Source organism: Emydura macquarii, unplaced genomic scaffold (assembly GCF_026122565.2).
Source record: "Emydura macquarii macquarii isolate MOO-44397 ecotype Brisbane River unplaced genomic scaffold, CSIRO-AGI_Emac_v2 contig_554, whole genome shotgun sequence".
In the NCBI taxonomy this organism is placed as follows: Eukaryota; Metazoa; Chordata; order Testudines; family Chelidae; genus Emydura; species Emydura macquarii.
The window spans coordinates 16,994,868-17,010,345 of NW_027130691.1; the positions used below are offsets into that span (position 1 = coordinate 16,994,868).

General features: G+C 49.7%; 1 long non-coding RNA gene across 2 annotated transcripts; it reads left to right on the plus strand.

The window, feature by feature from the left end:
* The first annotated feature begins 3,532 nt into the window (after window positions 1-3,532).
* Window positions 3,533-7,371, plus strand: LOC137147379 (uncharacterized). 2 transcript variants are annotated; one of them, XR_010918200.1, is made up of 2 exons: window positions 3,533-3,632; window positions 7,080-7,371. It is a non-coding gene; the product is annotated as an uncharacterized lncRNA (long non-coding RNA). The 2 variants fall into 2 exon arrangements; XR_010918199.1 differs by lacking the exon at window positions 3,533-3,632 and adding an exon at window positions 6,317-6,447.
* The last annotated feature ends 8,107 nt before the right edge of the window (window positions 7,372-15,478 follow it).

A 15,478-nucleotide genomic window follows, 5' to 3' on the forward strand; every position in this document is an offset into this window, starting at 1 on the left:
CTGATTGCAACCAGGCAAACCCCTCAGCCCACATGGTTTAGCTGTGACCAGCCTGGGGTGGGCCCTTCTGTTGTCTGTGGCTGTCTCTTCTACATAAACAGGCTTAATTGCCCCTTCCTTTCAGTCTGTAAGAGAGTTTGGCACATCCATTAACTTTAAGTGGATCTGTGATTGTCTTTGGCTCAAAGGCTCCTCTGATGGCAGCCCTTTAGCACCTTTCAATCTAACAGGGGCTTGTGCCTTTTATTCCCCCTTCACTGTGATACTTCGCCATAAGTTGGGCCTGATTCCTCCTCTTGTTTACACCAACGCTATTGACTTAATTGGAGTTACTCCTGATTCACACTGTGTAAGTGAGAGAGGAATCAGGCCTTTTAGTCTCCCATTAAGGCACCGCTGGGAATATAACACCAATTGTCCACACAGCCTCTACCTTATATTACCTGTAATGTAAATGTCAGAGATGTTTAGAGCAGGAAAAGCCAATTGAGAGAAAAATCCTGGGACACCATGGGAAGAACACGCTGTGACAGGGCCAGACCTGATGGCTATAGGAGAGTGGTTTGTTTGGTTTTTTTTTCCCATAGGGTAAAAGTGCATTTATTGGGGCCAGGGAGAGTTATTGGGCGACGCTGCTGAAGCCCTTGGCCCCATCTTTACTACACATATGGCTGTTTATCCACATTGCATAAGCAGGCCTAGTGAACAATGGCTTAAAAGGGCTCTAACATATTGGTCCTGTCTATGTGGAAAAGATTCAATTGTCTTAAAATGTGACTGGGGTTCCCTCATGCTTACAAATGGCATTTACACACAGTGAAATCTGTAGCGCACGAGAGCATTGGGCAGTGCAGGGCTGGTAAAATATAACTTATGGAAGGCAGGCAGTGTTGGAGGGCATCTATATTAGCCCCAGCATCAACAAATCCTTGTTTCCTGGGTGATTCAGCTGGGGTTACTCCAGGGCAATTAGGCCAGCTGAGGCCAATTAAGGAGCTTGCCCCAGCAGTTAAAAGCCTCCCCATCAGGCAGATAGGGGCAGCTGAACGGGAGTTAAGAGGAGGAGCTGCTATGGAGTGATTATGGTTGCTACCACAACACAAAAAGGTACCAGAGTTAAGGAGAAGCCTGCTTGGGCAGGGCCAAGGGTCATAGGCACAGAGGCCTGAAGGAGGACCTGGCCGCCCAGACAACTGAGTAACAGAGTTGAGGTGGGGTGACCTCACCCAAACAGGGGAGGATCCCAGGGACAGAGAGACCCATGGCGAGGAGGGGTGGGGAAAAACCCTTGCCCCAGTTCCAGGAAGCAGACCACGAGCAGTGGGGCCAAGGACAGGCGACCCAGGGAAGGTGGTAGCTCTCACGGACTAAGCAGTTTGAGGGTACTCCTCACAGGGTTGAAGCCCCGGGGTAGAGGGTGGGAACGGGCCCTGCCCCCTGCTCCCACCTAGTCAGACCACCAGCATAGCAGAAAAGGGCGCAGGACCCGTGGAGGGGCAGAACAGGCCTCCCTCTCCACAACACACACACACAGATGAGATACCAGGCTCTTCTGAAAAGCGTGAACCTAATCCCCAGAGACCGAACTTTTCCTTTTATTCTCAGTAATTACAGGTTTAAAGTTAGAAATGGAGAAAATTTAATGGAGTCTAAAATTAGCTCTTGAAAAGGTCAGCCAATTTTAATGCATGTAATTCAACCCCTGCACCTCCACAGTCTTTGTAATTCTGACCTGGGGAAGGGGTTTCTCTCTCACTCCCTGTCTACCATTGGCTTTCTCTATTCAGAGAGCTCTTTTATTTATGGGTGGGGAGTGAGGGGGGTGCAGAAGTTGGATATAAAAATGCACCTTTTCAGAGAAATGCTTCATAGCTTGAATGCATGAATCAGAGGGCTGTAGAGCTGGGGCTGGTAGGACCAGCACAGTTCAGTTTCCTTTCGTTTTAACTTCTGAGTTCCACCCCTAGCTTAGGTCACCGATGGACTGAGTCTGGAAGTCCTGTCCTTAGCTTAGTGGGCACTTGTCCACCAGCTGCCAAAGAGTCACAAGAGTGCTTTGTGGGTTTGTTAACTAATGAGTATACATACAGCACTTGGACAGCCTCCAGGGGAAGGTGCTGGAGAAGTGCCAAATATGACCAATAAAAAGGCCCAGATTTTCTCAGTTGGATGACTAAAGTTAGGCAGCTCCATCCATATTAAGACGCGTAAATAAATTGCTTGATTTTCATTGGTGCTGAGCATCCACAGCTCCCAGGTCTTCAATAGGCGCTGCCGGGGCCTTCTGAAAACCAGGCCACTTATTGAAGGGCCTACATTTGGATTTATGCACCTAACTTTAGTTGTCCAACTTTCGAAATTTGGGCCACCGTTTATACATTGGTTAAAAAGCAGATTATCCAAGAGAATGAGAAAGCTGCTGCTGCTGCCCAGATCCCCTCCCCGAGGCAGAGCTTTGGTAAAAGGAGGGTTACAATAGCAATTCATTTTTCCATGGCTGCTGAGTGCTTGAGGTAGCAGAGATCACCAGCAAACGTGCCCAGTCCCAGCAGCACCATTTGTGGTGGCTTATGTCTGATGTGATAGAGAAGGGGGAACCCGAGGAGGGATGCATTTGTCAAGGCCAGAGAGGAGACAGTTGCAGGAGGCGAGATGACAGGAGTTTTGACTGGATGGATGAGAGAGGCTGTATCCTATAAATGTTGTTCAGAAAGAATCAGCAAGATTTAGACTTAGCCTGGATGTGAGGACCTAAGAGAGGTCCAAGTGGAAGATGACATCTAGGTTACAAGCCTGAGTGGCAGGCAGGCTGGTGGTGTTGTCTGCAGTGCTTGAGAAAGGAGGTAGCAGGGAGGGCTGGGAGGAGGAGGGAGATGAAGAGTTTTGTTCTAGCCATGTCCATCTTGAGTTGATGGCTAGATACATACAAGGAGATGTCGAAGAGACAGGCCAAGATTTTAGTTTGGCCAGGCAGTGACAGATTGGGCGTAGAGAGGGAGGTCTGTGAGTCCTCAGCATAGAGCTAGTGGTTGAATTTGCATTTGAGGATGAAATTACTGAGAAATAAGCTGTGGAGGGAGAAAAGAAGGGGACCAAGGACAGAGCCTTGTATTTGGCTGATAGTGGGATATTTTGCAGTGGATGTTTTTTCCCAGTTGCATGTGTACAATGGCTGATAAATGTATCTGGATGTTTCTGTGACAGACACAAAGTTTACTGAGAATGATAAAAATGCCAGAGCCAAGGAAGTTTTTCTGAGCTCCTTCACCTGCCTCTGTGGCTGTTTTAGAAAAGCCATAGCCAGATTAGACTGCATGAATGCACTGTGACATTTCAGAGAGCAGTCATTGTGTGATGGCACGATACATTCACTATTGTCTGTAACGTTTCAGGAAGTTAATCTCAGTGATTACGTCTATTTGAACAGGTGAACAAACCAGGACCTACCCTTCAAGTGGATCTGTATATGGGAACCCCTGAGTGCTGCAAGGCCGTGTGTGCTGGGGTTCCTCCACATGGGACATCTTGTAGGATCAGGGCCTTCGTTAGTGAGGGCAGGGATGGATTAAACTTATAAGGTGTCTGCACCTGTTTGTGTTGGGAACTGAAGGTTCAGACCCATCGTGTTCTGGGTAAGTGTTTGGTTCTACCGGCACCCCATGCACAGGGCTTACATTTGGTTCTAATTGCATAAAACACAGAATGAGTCTCTTTCATAAATAAATGAGGGGGAAACAGCAGGTCAATAATGGCAGAGAACACTGAGCACCTGTCACTCCCTAGAACCTATCTGAAAACTATCACAGCCACATCGTTAATCATTTGGGACGAAAGAAGAGATAAAGAGGGAGCAGATCTTTGTGATCACAGACTTTTGTCTGGCACCAGGACCCCTTGCTGTGTGTTTTTTTTGGCTGCCGACATTATCTCATAACGATGGGATTTTTATTGTAAAAGAGAAACAGGGTTATTTTAAAAGATAGTATTTGTTCAAGGGCATCAGGAAAACCTTTTGTGACATGAGCACATAAGTGAATTCTGCCTTTTTCTTAATTTCTAAAAACTGAAATCATATTTAATATAAATACTTTAGCAGAACCCTGATTTCAATAGTCTGTAATGCAAAATACTCTTGTAATACATATGTAATGCATATGACTTATAACACTGTGCTAAATCATTAACTACAGTTTAATAACTTCAAAATATAAATTAATTCTAGCCATAGTCAGACAAACATCAGTCAGTGGATTATGGTAGTAAATAGGAAGCTGAATCAGGGCTTATAAAATTAATATGTGTCCTTAAGCACTTGCCTAACTTTAAGCATGTAAGTAGTCCCATTAAATTAAGCTCATACTTATTCACATCTGACTTCAATGGGGATTACTACTCACATGCTTAAAGTTAGGCACATGCTTCAGCACGCTGCTGAATCAGGGCCAAAGCTATGTTAGTTTCATGCAGTAGTAGCTATAAAAGTGTGATTATATTTCAGTATTTCTTGTTATCATTTTGGATTTTACCATTTATTTCCTGTCACACGTGATGCCATAAAAATATTTAGTATGTGCTGTTCAGGGCATCGCTTTAGAGTTAGTTACAGTGGTGAAAACGTCACTGCAACACAGATGCATAAACCCAGCCTGGGGGTCTAGAGGTAGCATTTTATGCTGTAGTCTGGATTCTACTGGAGCAGAGCAATCAATCTACAGTGAATGATCTACTTGAGAAATCATGCCTTTTTTCTGGAAATTGTCCACAAACCGCTTGTGGTTTTCAGTTTTTGAACTGAACCACTGAATTCTTGGTCCATAGATTGTTTGTTTGTGAGCCATTCATTGCAAATATCCAAAATTTAGGAGGCATTGGCTCATTTTGATTAGATGTGTAGGCCACATGATGTTAATTCTCTTCCTTGGTTGGATGAGCATAACACTTAAGGCATTTGCACTAGAATCCTAAACCTAATTCTGGGCTAGAAATTTGCTTTCTGTGAATATTCTGTAGTATTTGCCTAACACTTGCCTCTTTCTGCGAGTGTGCCTGCCCTTGAAAGTGTGCGGCAGAACCTTAGTGGAAAGGGAAAACACACAGAAGCGTAAATATAGTAACTGAGAATTCAACCTCTTTATTCGAATGAACATTCAAGAGCAATTTTTGATGGATTTGGTCAGCTCTGCTTGTATCAGGTTCAGTTTCCAGATTCGGGCTCTCACGTCTCAAGTTGTCAAGGGCAGGGGATGGTGGCAGCGCTCTAGGGGGCTGATCCAAATCCCATCGAAGTCATGATCTTAAGTAGATGTTGCATCCAGCTTGAGGCTAATGTGTGATTCAATAATATGAATGCCCATCCTCCATGGGGAAAGGGGTAGACTGGGGAGGGGAGGCACCTAGGTACTGTGCCGGACAGTGGGCCCAAGACTTTCAAAAGTGACTAGAAAGAGAGCCTGGAGCACAGGGCCTTGTGCGAGGCCTGAACCAAAGTCAGCAAAAGCCAGGCCCTGTCATAAAACTAATGCCTGCTTCCAAGTTCACTGTCCGGTACGTGGACTTGGCAAAAACGTGATGGGTGTTGCTAAAACACAGCCACTCCTGAGAAGTACTAGGCACTGGGTATTCATACATGCATGCCAGAAGGCTGGTGTGGGTACACCCCAACAGAGTTATGGCATAAACCCAGTCCTGGGAGACGGCACAGGAACACGCACCGACCCCGAGTAAATACAAGGATAGGAGGACGGAATGGTGGATGGGGCTGTTTTGTTCGAACCTTCAGCTACAAGGTGTAAGGTTGTAACTAACCATGTCAGAGGTGTAATTGCATAACTTGTTTGTATCAATGCATAAAATGGAAATCAGCGGAGGGGCCAGGGCATGGGAGGGAGTAAGGGGGGAAAGCAGGAGGTCCTGCTCCTGGCTGCGCCGAGTCCTTGCCACTGGGCACGCATGTGGTAGTGCACCTGTAGACATCTTGAGGGCGGTAAACCTGGCCGAGCGCCTTCACCAGTGAACCAAGACTCTGGTCTTTCTCAATAATACTGTTGAGGTCTGCTGGGTTAGCTATACGCGCAGAGCCGAGGCAGCACCCGGAGAGAACACACAGACAACACGCACGCCAACTGACAACAACTAGTAATTTTGGGTGCCCAACTTGAGACACCTCAAAGGGCCCTGATTTTTCGAAGGAGCGTGGCTCGGCACTTTTGGAAATTAGGCCCCTTTGTGAGGTCTCAGATTGGACACCAGAAGATGGAGGGACCCAAACTCACTGGTCACTTTTGAAAATCTTGGCTTAGGTTTTTAAACTGGGTGCCCAAACAAAAGTCCAATTTCTACTCTTTGTGATGCGCATACAACCCCCACTGACTTCAGTGAGGAAGTGGCAACCAGTTCTCCGTGGTCTGGCTGCAGTTCCTCTCAGGGGACGCTAGAATGAAAGAAGCAGTAAGTATTTGTGTTCAAATATCACTCTGCCCTGGTTGCTTTGTTTAGGAAATAACTAAGTGGCGAGACTGAGGGATACTGCGTTTTAGAAAGCACAGATTGGAGATACTGATACATCCCAGGGAGCGAGAGAACTGATAGATATGTTAGTTTACTTAATGGAAGCACAGCGTGAGGAGAGTTTGAACCAACAGGATTCCATAGCCAGACAGCCTGCCTGATTTACTGGGCTGCATAAGTCGCTCCATCAAGGATGGCAGAAATTCCCCCGTGATCAATTATTCACCAGACAGTGCTCAGATGCTCTCACCGATGTAATGGTAACATATTGACGCTGACAGAGACAAATAATTAAACGCTTTATAGAAGGACTCCAGCATTTAAACAACTTGTAATTCCCTGGCTCCTGCCCAATGCTAGCTGTATTAACAGTGCGGGGGGGGACAATTCATCAGGGGCCAGATTCTGGCCTTTTTACTTACTCTGAGTAGTGTTGTACTCAGAGGCGAAACTAGCCCATTGGGGGCCCTAACCAGGAATATTTCCCTCCCCCCCACAAAGCATAATAAACAGCAAATAGGGGGCCCCCTTGAGCTCCTCAAGACTCAATTGCTTAGTCTGCTTATGCCTAGCACCAGTTGTATTCCTGGCTGTATTCCTCGAACTGTTGGTCATTGGACTCATGAGAGAGAGAGCTCAGACCATGTCCCTGCTGTCTGCACTAAGAGAACACCACCAGCAAGGATTTCTGATCGAAGCTGATTGAAGCCACTGGAAAAGCATCTCACTGATTTCAATGAGCTTTGGCTCATGCCCTATCTCTGTAGCAGCCACAGCAGTGAAATGATGCCAGTGGGCATGTAGAAAAAGCATGCCGTCACCTGTGGCATCTGCAATTGGCAGGCTTAGCACCCTGGAGGGTGTCTGTACAATTCAGGCCTGACTAGATCTTTTCTAAGTTGCTTAGAATCACTACTGTGTGTCCTAGCATTTATTTATCTTCTTTTCTCATGTTTGCAGACTCTAGCTAAGTAAGATACGGTGGGGTCTAGGCACCTGACTGTCAGAGAGGCCAAATACCTATAACGCCTAATGAAATCACTGGGAGTTGCTGGTGCTCCACACTTGTCAACCAAGGCTTTGGATACAGTTTCCCCGCCTTTTTATTGGAGTAACTGGTGGCTGGATCCCAGAGTTAGAAGTAGATTGGCCCTGCCCATTGATGACCTCGTGACCATGCCCCCTCTACTAAGCCATCGAGATGGCTTGGTCTCCACCTATGCTGCCCAACAGCCTAGTGCTAAAGCATCTGTGAGTCCCAGCAAAAATGTGAAATTTACCGACAGCTGCTACCTCTCCCTGCCCAGCATTTGGCCTGATAATCCCCAGCCACTGGTAAGCAAGCCAGGGGTTTATCTCCTGTTATGGGGCAGCAGGTGTACATGGTGTCAAATGAGGGCTTCCTTTGTCCAGTGATTGAAAAATCATCCCAGCATGCCATCAAAAGTAGCAGAGGGGCGTAAGTTTAAAATGATATCCAAAATGAGAGGAAAATACCCAGCCCCGGTGTGTGTTACACACACAACACAAGCTATAAGTACAGAGCAAGGCCTGTGTGTAGGATCCTATCACACCCAATGCAAGCTGCTTATTGAGATAGTTGCAGGTCATGATGTACATGCTGGTCTGAAAGGGCCAGAACCTCAAAGATATTTAGGTGCTTATCTCCCATTGAAACTCCTGGGAGTTGGGCACCCACGTACCTGTGGGGAGCTGGGCAAAAGGGATACATGGCGTGTTTTAGAATGAAGGAAGGCGGAAATTTGATTCCCCTGCTATACTTGAGATGGACGTCTCCTTGCCCCTATTTCATTTTCCGGCATATTATGAGAGACATAAGGCAATCTACTGAGCTCCCATCTAACTCTGGGCTAGGTGCATCTGCAGCCTGATCCGTTGCTACCAAAATATCTTGCACTCTGTGGTGCTGTTTCTCAATGGTAGCCTCTGAGCAGGTTATTAAGGCATGAGCAGCACTGGGGAACTGCCAACATGCATGTGGATAACAATCTATACTAGGGACGGGCTAGGCCACAAGATTTGAATCCAGATCTGGATTTCAGACCGTCCAAAGTTTGGGAGTATTTGGCTCTGTCTTTCTTTTTTGAAGGTGCTTATCATCTTGGTACCTCAGCACCATTTTGGTTTGGCTCATTATTGAGTTTGACCAATCTAGGACTTTGTTTGGCCAACTATAAAGATGAAACATTCAGCTCTGGATTCTGCCCTCAAACGTATGTTAAGGTCCAGAGTTTTTGGTCTGAGCCCATCTGTCGTCTATATCCCTCCAGTTCTGTTCATCTCAAAACACCTCCCCACAAAACCTTACATTAGGTAGCACCAGAACTTCCCCAGTGAACCATAAGCACTGTGATTTAAGCATTATACTTCTACGTTTACTGTCTCTCATTTGAAGCATAACATTTCCCCTTCAACTGTTTCAGCCTGGAGCGATGACTAGGTAAGTTAGACATCATTTACACAGCCTTTTGGTTGCGTCACATAGTGTGATCCCTCTCTGAAAATAGTAAACGACAAATGGGAGCCCTCGCCTTTCAGAAATCCGGACCCAAGGGTAGGACTGAAAGCTACCGTTGTAAATGTGTCAACTCTGTGCTGTCCCTGTAACATCTCCTGGCAATGTGCCATATCATTACTTAGCATTAAATACCTGTCATCGTGTCAGCTGCTCTTTACTGCAAGGTTGATTTTTTTTTTTTTTTTTTTTAAGTGTCTATCGCTTTAACAACCAGATGCTAATTAAAAAAATTAAAGCCTATACAGATTATTCATCAGACTACACATAACAAAGAGCTTAAAAGCCACTGCTGTGGCCTGGAAGGACAGGATGGCCAGTCATTGCTTACCGCCACTCCACAGAGAGAGCAGCCCTTAAGAAATCAAATCAAGCATTTCTGTGCTGGCTATGATGTATCCATCTGAGCGACACCCAGGCATCCGAGCTGAGAGGCGCACTGCGACCAGACTCTGTGCGCTGCTTCCCTGCAGGGCATCATGTTGTGCTAATTTCCGAGAGATCGTGCCCGTCCTCCCGGCTGCAGGGTTCTTGCTCGGCAGTGCTCACTGCTGCCTGTGAATTCGATGCTGGCGTGCATCAGTATTTTACACAATGCTTGTCCATCCCATGGGGGCAGTACTAGCTAGCTCCCCCTCCCACCATCTCCACTCAGATAGGATTGGGGAGATGCTGTTTTAGTAGCCTGGCCACGTCCCCATAAGGCCAAAAGCCTATTGACTGTCCTCTCCACTCCCAGCTTGCTCAGTGGGCATTCCCTTCAGTGCTGTTGGACGGCGGGCGAGGTGCCACTGTTCTGTTGGCTGTTTTATTGTCACACTTTCCATTGTCCCGGTGCCCTGCCCGTTGGCGGTGCCGTGATCTTTTTAGGGTGCTTCTTGCCAGCAGGTTTCAGGTTTGCTGGGGGTGGAAAGGTGCTTTTTGCCTGCAATGGATCCATAGGGTCTGAGTTGGATCTGGGCCCCAGTTTAGCAGCCAGGGCATTTCTGGCCGTGACCAGGGTCACGGCTCGGAGCAGGACTTGGTTTCTGTTGGGGCCTGGCAGTGGGCAGAGGGAGGGCACCGAGCGAGACTTGAACTGCGCCTCCAAGGCGGATGGGATCCTGGCCCCTGGCTTTTCTCTCCGTCCAGCCCTGTGGTAGGTGCCTTTCAGCTGCTTAGATATGGCTTCATCCTGCTCGCCTAGTGGGCTCAGCTCTGGGGGCTGGAGAGTGTGATGCTCACCATAAGCTTGCAGGGTCTGACGCAGGCTGTGCAGCTCCTCAGCCACATCCTTCTGCACGGCCTCGATGCTAGCAGAGACCTCCCTTCTCAGTGCCGCCAGCTCCTTCTGCAGCTTCTTCTCCACCTCTGCAAGGAGCTCACCAGCAGGGTCGCTGGGATGCCCACACGCTGCACAGATGCTGTCTGCTGGTCCCTCGGGGCCTGCGCTGCCGTTCGCAGACACAGCTCCGTCAGTCACCTCCCTCTGAGTGATTTTCTGCACCAGCTCCACCAGCCGGCTGCTGGGGCTGTGGTCCTCCTTCGGCTCCCTGATGGACAGCTGGGCATGCAGCTGGCCTCGGAGCAGAGCCAGCCGCTCTTGGCTTAGGCTTTCTCCCTTAGGGTCTCTGGGGGTAGGGCTGTCCTCCTGCCATTCGTCTCCCATGCCCTTAGCTTCGCCCGTGTCTGGGCTCACTGAATTCTCCTTAGTTCTCCTCTGCTGCTTCCTCTCTTTGTTGGGAACAGATGCTGTGTTCTGAGCTGCGGGGGAAGCAGGGTCCCTCTCCCTCGGCAGGCCCTCGGTGATGGAGTGAAGGTGTACGTTATTCCAGGCTTTGGTAGGCTTGGAGGCCATGTTCCAGCCCTCCAAACCGCTCCCTAGCCGTTCCGCGTGTGCACAGATGTCTGAATGTTTAGCAGTGATCATCAGTGTTGACGAACCCTGAGCTGAGACCTGGGGGATCCCAGAGGGAGGAGGAGGAGACAGGGGAGGTGCCATAAAACCGCTGCTATAGCTACTGATAAGTGGAACCTTAACAACTGCTGACTTAGGAACACAGAAGAGCTGAGGTGCTGGTGCAGGGAATTCCTCCGTTACCGTTTTCTCACCCCACTCGTGGGCCTAGGATTTTCTACCAAGCCAGACGGGGAGTTGAGATTTTAGAAACAGGGAATAGACGCAATCTCCTCCTCCCTCGTCTTCCCCAGGCTGCAGCCCCTGCACAATACTCAGCGTCTCTCCAGCAGAGGACCGTCTTCTTGGTTAACCTATGGCACTTTCGGTAGTGAAATAATAGTAATGTTGGGTACAAAGGGCTAACGGAGGGAATCTCCTGGGAAGAAGCCACCTGTGCTGTAGGTGGAGCAGCAACGCCGGCCATAAACGAGGGGCCAAGTGCTTATAGAAGAGGTAGTGAAGTTTGCCCTAGATGGTTCTTAAAGTGGGAGACCTAAGTCCTTAATTAGGCATCTAAATAACAGTGATTTTCCAAGGGACTATTCCAACTAAGCAAAAGTGCCCTCCAGATCCCCAGGGGCTTCAGCAAACACCTGAAGGGAGGGGCTCAGCCCATCTCCTCAGCACGGGATGCTGAATCCGCACAGCCTGGATCAGGAGGCGTTGGGCAGCCTGGCACGCCGCAGACTGAGCACTGCACCCACCCTGAGCACGTGTCGTGGGACGATGGATTCCCCTCTGGGTGAGGGAATGTGTCATATGTTCAGGGCTGGGGAAAGACATCCTGGGCCCCCTGCCAGGTTGCTTGCTTTCCCCCCAGCCGGCAGGCCCAAGGTCCTATGTGCACCCACCCCTGCCAGCCCCCTGACACCTGCCCCGACTGCTGTGGCAGCTGGCGCACTCTCCCTGCTGTGGGGAGTACTCACATCCAGACCCGGTGTGTGGGGTCAGCGCTGGGCAGAGGTAACGGCTGCGGGTGGTAGTTATTCTGTGGGTCTCTGAGTTGGGTTCCAGTGTGTGTTTGCGTTGGTTGCTATCAGACAAACAACAGTGAGGACCTGATGTCCAGCCACAGCTGCCCTGCTGCTCCTGCTGTTGGCTTCGCAGTTCCTCACCCGGTGCCATCACACACAGACCGGTGCCTACATCTCCCCGAGGATGGTGGCAGATGCTGGTGTGAGGAGTTGGGCTGAGGTCACCCAGCTCATTTTCACCCGTGGGCCTTACGGTACAACCTACAACATGTCTGCCCAGATTCCGCTCAGCCGGTGCTGGGGCTGAGTATCCTGGTATGCGAGGTCATCAGCAAGGCCTAGGGGCGACTCTCACTGTCCCAGGAGGCCCTGAGGGGCCCTCCCCCACCCCGGGGAGAGCAGGATCCTGTTGAATGAGAGCCCCTGCTGCAACTGAACAAAATATCATTACCCAAGCCACCTGTTTGCATCTCAGGCCGCTGCAGGGCCACTAATTGGGAGCTCTGGTGTTGTTTTCACTCCTTGCCTTAGCGCAGGTTCATTAAGGGTCCCTCTGCCCATTTCCCCCAGGGCCGTGGCATTATCACAGCCCATACAAATAAATACCAGAACGACAGCCTTGGGATGGTGACATTATGGAGCCCCTGCTCCTGGCCCTGGAGTTCTCTGGCAGTGGGAACATGCAGCAGAGTCCAGTTTCCCCTGTAGTGCTAGAGCCACACTCCAGAAAGAGCTGCTGTACCCTGGCTGTGTAATGGCGGCTCATCCCGGCAGCGGGGCAATGAGTGGAGTCCTGGATGCAGCATCTGAAACACAGCCTGGCAAAGCTCCTGAGGAGGGACAAGCTACTCTTTCACCTGTCCTGTTTGATTCCTATTTATCCCCACAGGACCTAGCTGCGTGTGCAGGAAACATCCGGCAGGTGCAGACTGACTGTAACGATCTGGCAGTTTTGCCTGCACTAGCTCATGCTTTCTGAGCTACCAGAGCAATTAAACCCCCCGAGTAGCCACAGCAGTGTCCAGATACTGTGAGAATAAGCAGCACATGTACTAGTGCAGCCCGGGCTCTTTTCCCTGGGTGCTGCAATTCTTGGCACGCTGGGGCATGGGTACCACGCACAGCACAGGCCAGCAGCATTTCTTTTGCTTTCCCTTTTGGAGGGCCTAGAAGAATATGCTTTGTCCTCTGCCAGCAGTAGTTACATCTAAGACTCGGGGGAGCTGGACTCCAGTTCTCACTGGGATTCTGACAGCTGCTTCCAAATGTTCATATGATTCACCTTGAAAGTCCTGTCGTTCTAGTTTTCTCTACAAAAGGTCTTGGGCTGGATCCTCCGCTTCTGTAAATTGGTGTGGTTGCATTGCCTGGGACGGAGCTATGCCAGACTGCCCCAGCTGAGGTATTTAATCTCTTTGCAGGAAAGAGGAACGGTGCTATCACTAATATTCAGTAGTGGAGGAAATTCATCCCTATGCAAAGGGCTGGTAAAAGGCCTATGCACTACATCTGTCCCACGTCAGACTTATTTTGAGAGCTTAAGTGGTGCAGACCCTCTGCCCAGGGGTGAATTACCCCCTAGTAAAATGATAACTTTGAATTGCTGGCAGGCACTGACACTGAAACCTATGGTACCACCATGGCATTCATCAGGTTGCTTCTAACAGCTTCCAGAGGAGGCACAGAGAAAGCAACAGTGGCAGTAGCTTGGCCTTCTAACTGGAGTGGGGAGATTGCTGAGGGCAGGGCTGTTACCTTTCTCCCCAGGTTTGTGTCCTCACGGAGCTTGGTTCCAGGCCAGCAGCCTGAGATACTGGGCTGAAAAGATGAAACTTCAGAGAGAAACAGGTGAAGGCAGCAGGGGCTGGGAAACACCAGCACTGCTCGTGGGGGGCCCTGGAAGGAGCAGCCCCACCATGTTAGCACACTGAGGTGACCTGCCCGCAGCTCCCAGCCCCAGGGAATTAAAAGGAAGAGGAAAACAGTCAGGAGGCAGCGAAAGTGAGCCAGTGAAACAAGATTCAGCACTGCTGTTCCACAGGTGAACGAGTATCCTGAGGACACCCTGATTAGCGTCTTTCCCCAGGAGCTGCAAAGGCCAAGGAGACAGGGTTCCACTGGGGACCCTCCGCCGAGCAGTGTGGGAGGCACCAGGGACCCTCCGCCAAGCAGTCTGGGAGGCACCAGGGACCCCTCTTCCCCCTACCAACCCGAGCCTGGCTTGTGCTGAGTCACTTGCTGCTTGATGGCTTGCAGCTATGCCAGTAATACTGCTCCCCTAGAGTGTTAATTAAGGCAGACTCTGTATTCTCAGCCTAATGGTGATTAAAGCGAGTCCCTCTAATAAAATACGTGTAGCCTAAGCGGGGTAAACAGCACTATGAATCAGTAACCACATTCACCTCCCTTGTTCCTGGCATAACCAGGCGCTGTCCAGGAGGCGGGGAGGATCAGAGGCAGCAGGGGCTGAAGAAGCCAGGGAGAGCAGGGGGAAGAGCTTCTCCAGGGGAGAAGCGAGAAGGAGAACAAAAGAAAGACGCACGTTGCTCTCATTTGGACCTGATCCAGTTCCCACTGCAATCCGTGGCAAACCGCCCGTTGTTTTCAAGGGGAGTGGGAGTAGGCCCAGGGCGCTCTGTGGATTTTCTCTCTGATGGGCTTTCTGAGTGCTCTTGCTGGGCAGGTGCCCTGGGGCACGTTGGCACATGGCTCAGCAATGCCACACACACAGCTAATGTGTGTCAGGGGCTGGCCCCATCGGTCATGTCCAGGTGCAAAACATCCCCATCCAGTAGGCTGGCGAGGAAGAGGGGGTGGCCAAGGAGACAGCAGAGAGCCCAAACAACAGACAGTCCATTGGCTAGACAGACAGTCCATCGGCTGTAGCTATGTCTCTGAGAGAGCGAGCTGAGATCCCTGCCAGGATGCCAAAGGAGCCAGGGAACTGCTCATTTGTTAGCATCTTATTCTTTACATTCTTCCTATAGGCAACACAGAGGTCGCTTGTGCCCAGGAAGGCTGAAGGTCCAGCTGTCGCTGTAAGTGAAGTCCTTTTTGTTCATGCACAGTCCAGGGCTCCCTTCACTGAATACTGCGTAAACCTGACCTGATGGACCCACCATTTCTCAGTGCTGAAAAGCCCGAAGGGCCAATTTCAGCTCCCATCGAAATGGGTGAAGTTACACTGAAGTCAATCACTGCTTACGCCAAGGCTGAATTTCCTTATTGGCCATGATCAGCTAAGTCTCCCTTAAGGCCGAGGCTGATAGTTGTTCTGAACTGCGTGTGGTAGAGGTTTTTATTTGTCCTGGGGACTGAACTGAGATCCATCAAGCTCATGACACTCAGGACCTGAACCTGGCTCCCCAGAGATGAATGTTGGGTGCTGTAGTTTCCAGGCCTCCTGAAGGGGTCTGGGAAATTGGCTTTTGATTAACAAGGAATCAAACAAATAAAATGCGGATTCCCCAGGATAACAGCAGCGGCGTGGTGACGCATGAGAGGGAAAAACTAGAATGATCG